The sequence below is a fragment of the Mus caroli genome, unplaced genomic scaffold (genome assembly GCF_978045245.1).
Source record: "Mus caroli unplaced genomic scaffold, Mus_caroli_1 scaffold_14, whole genome shotgun sequence".
Lineage (NCBI taxonomy): Eukaryota > Metazoa > Chordata > Mammalia > Rodentia > Muridae > Mus > Mus caroli.
This window is the reverse complement of record NW_028227269.1, coordinates 67,958,808-67,961,899: the sequence shown is the minus strand read 5'-3', so window position 1 is coordinate 67,961,899 and position 3,092 is coordinate 67,958,808. Positions and strand designations below refer to the sequence as shown.

The 3,092-nt window shown below is 48.0% G+C and overlaps 1 pseudogene; it reads left to right on the top strand.

Moving 5' to 3' along the window:
* The first annotated feature begins 1,401 nt into the window (after positions 1–1,401).
* On the top strand, positions 1,402–2,336 carry LOC110306540 (ferritin light chain 1-like; annotated as a pseudogene).
* Positions 2,337–3,092: the final 756 nt, after the last annotated feature.

The window sequence follows — 3,092 nt, the reverse complement described above, 5'->3', positions numbered from 1 at the left end:
GATTGGAAGAAGTGGACACATGCAGATAGCTCTCAGGAATTGGGGGGTCCCTTTGAAGCCCAACTGGGGAATTGTGGGGTCCCTTTGAGGCCACATTTGGGTAATAAAGGAAAAGCCATATCCCAAAGATGAGTGCCATGGCATCTCCGGAAAAGTCACATCGGGTGGCTAGGTGGACTTGTTGCATTGACAGTCCAGAAGGAAGGTCCAGAACCTGGAGTCTTCCAAGATCAAACAGAGGTCTAAAACGCAAGTGCTGGGGTGTTGGGGGTGGGGTTAGTTAAGTAGCAGAGAGCTTGTCTGATATCCAAGGCTCTGGATTTAATTCCCAGCACCATAAAATAAATAGCAAAATCAGTTGTACTGGCACGTGTCTGTGATTCCAGTACTCAGAAAGTTAATGCAGGAGAATTGCCCAGGCCACATAGCAAGACCCTGTCTTAATAAATAAATAAATAAGTACACCCACCTTCTTGCCAGCCCCACAGCTCCTTCATGCTCCTTCATGGAGTTCCTTGGCAATTCTATTTGTCTACCTGCTGACCCCTGAGTGCCAGTGTTCCATCTCCCTCTTGCACCGCCAAATATTCACTGGAATTCTCCTTGTCAAATTTGCCAAGCCAGGGCTCTCAGTGGGCTGCTTGTATTGAGCCTTCCTTTGTGGGCTGCTATCCAGTTAGAAGTAGCTACACGGTCCCAGTTCAATCAGCCTAGGAGTTATGTGTGTGGGGTTGGGTAGAGAGAATCCCAGTAGCGCTAAAGACATAGCAGGCATTCTGAGGACCCCAACCTCAGAACATAGATATGACATTAATAAGATATGCAGGAAAATGGTAGAGATTATTTGGAGAGAAATGTTGAGTTTTCATACCTGACAGTTCTAGTTTATTTCCTTTTCTTTCTCTCTTTCTTTCTCTTTCTTTCTTTCTTGCTTTCTTGCTTGCTTGCTTGCTTGCTTGCTTTCTTGCTTTTGTTTTTGTTTTGTTATTGTTGTTGTTGTTATTTTTCGAGACAGGGTTTCTCTGTGTAGCCCTGGCTGTCCTGAACTCACTCTGTAGACCAGGCTGGCCTCAAACTCAGAAATCCGCCTGCCTCTGCCTCCCATGTGCTGGGATTAACGGCGTGCGCCACCACTGCCCGGGTATCTAGCTTATTTCTGAATTAGAGATTTCTTTTATGTTGCAAAGGTGGACAGCATAAATGTCCTTAAAACCCATGCCGCCATGAGGATGCATCAGAGGAACCAGAGTCAACAATGGGTGTTTGTGTGTGTGCCATGCTTAGTAGAGTGTCTATGGGGGAGTGGGGTGCAGATATAGGTTTTGACAAGAGATGAGTGTGTCAGTGATTTACATCATTCATTAATTAGGGAATCTATGGGTACAAACATGGGACAAGCAGCGCCTTGGAGGTCCCGTGGATCTGTGTCTTGCTTCAACAGTGTTTGAACGGAACAGACCCGGGGATTCCCACTGAACTCGCTTCCAGCCGCCTTACAAGTCTCTCCAGTCGCAGCTTCCGGGACCATCTCCTTGCTGCCTTCGGCTCCTAGGACCAGTCTGCACCGTCTCTTCGTGGTTAGCTCCTACTCCGGATCAGCCATGACCTCTCAGATTCGTCAGAATTATTCCACCGAGGTGGAAGCTGCCGTGAACCGCCTGGTCAACTTGCACCTGCGGGCCTCCTACACCTACCTCTCTCTGGGCTTCTTTTTTGATCGGGATGAAGTGGCTCTGGAGGGCGTAGGCCACTTCTTCCGCGAATTGGCCGAGGAGAAGCGCGAGGGAGCCGAGCGTCTCCTCGAGTTGCAGAACAATCGCGGGGGGCCGTGCACTCTTCCAGGATGTGCAGAAACCATCTCAAGATGAATGGGGTAAAACCCAGGAGGCCATGGAAGCTGCCTTGGCCCTGGAGAAGAACCTGAACCAGGCCCTCTTGGATCTGCATGCCCTGGGTTCTGCCCGCGCAGACCCTCATCTCTGTGACTTCTTGGAAAGCCACTTCCTGGGTAAGGAGGTGAAACTCATCAAGAAGATGGGCAACCACCTGACCAACCTCCGTAGGGTGGCAGGGCCACAACCAGCGCAGTCTGGCGCGCCCCAGGGATCTCTGGGCGAGTATCTCTTTGAGCGCCTCACTCTCAAGCACGACTAGGAGGCCTCTGTGCCTTCCAAGGGGCTCCCCCCCTCTGCTCTGCACCAGCCCGCCCTGGGACCTCCACCTGTATAAACCTCTCAAGCCACTAGGCAGCTTTGTAACCGCCCTGGAGCCTCTGTCAAGTCTTGGACCAAGTGAAAATAAAGCTTTTTGAGACAGCAAAAAAAAAAAAAAAAAAAAAAAAACCATGGGACAAAATACAAGGTAGGAGCAAATATGCAGTCAGAGAATAAAAAGGAAGGTTGTAGATAATTTAAATATGATTAAAGTCAATGTGAGGTCCCAAAATTGTAACCTTTGGGGTTATTTATTTGGGGAGGTCTTTTTTCCCCTCCTTGGACAAATGTGATTTGCATTTCTATTCAACAGAGAAATCACATTTAAGTTTCTGATACAGTCTAAGGGTCTTGATTAAGTTTGTTTTCTCTGCCAGTGAAGGAATTTAAAACAGGTAGCAGCAGAGAAATCTCAAACATTGCAGACAGAATCAGGAGAAGAAAAGCCATTTGTCGGAGGTGAGGAAACACACAGTCAGCAGACACACACAGAAAAAGGCCCTCTGCAGACCAGAGAGGGCTCAGGAAGATGGAAACTGGCTCTTCTTGAGGGCTGTGCTTTTAAGAAGACATGATTGTCTCTGTGGTTGACTTGTCTGAAATTGCCTCGTGATATATCCTGATGCAGTTGAGCCTATTCATCTATCTGCAGGGCTGGGCTGGCTGGTGAGAGGTAGCCAGGCCTAAGGTGGTGGCAGAAGCTGTCTATCTTAGACATTTACCACCTTTCTTGCCTAGCCATGACCCTCTCCTTATCTGTGTGCACAAGGGAGTGTGTCTAATTCTTAATCTTTCATTTCCCTGCAGAGACATCTACTTTTGTAGTTATAAATGTGTAGCCTCTAATTCACGAGAAATGGTGATTTAAAGCTACCTTCT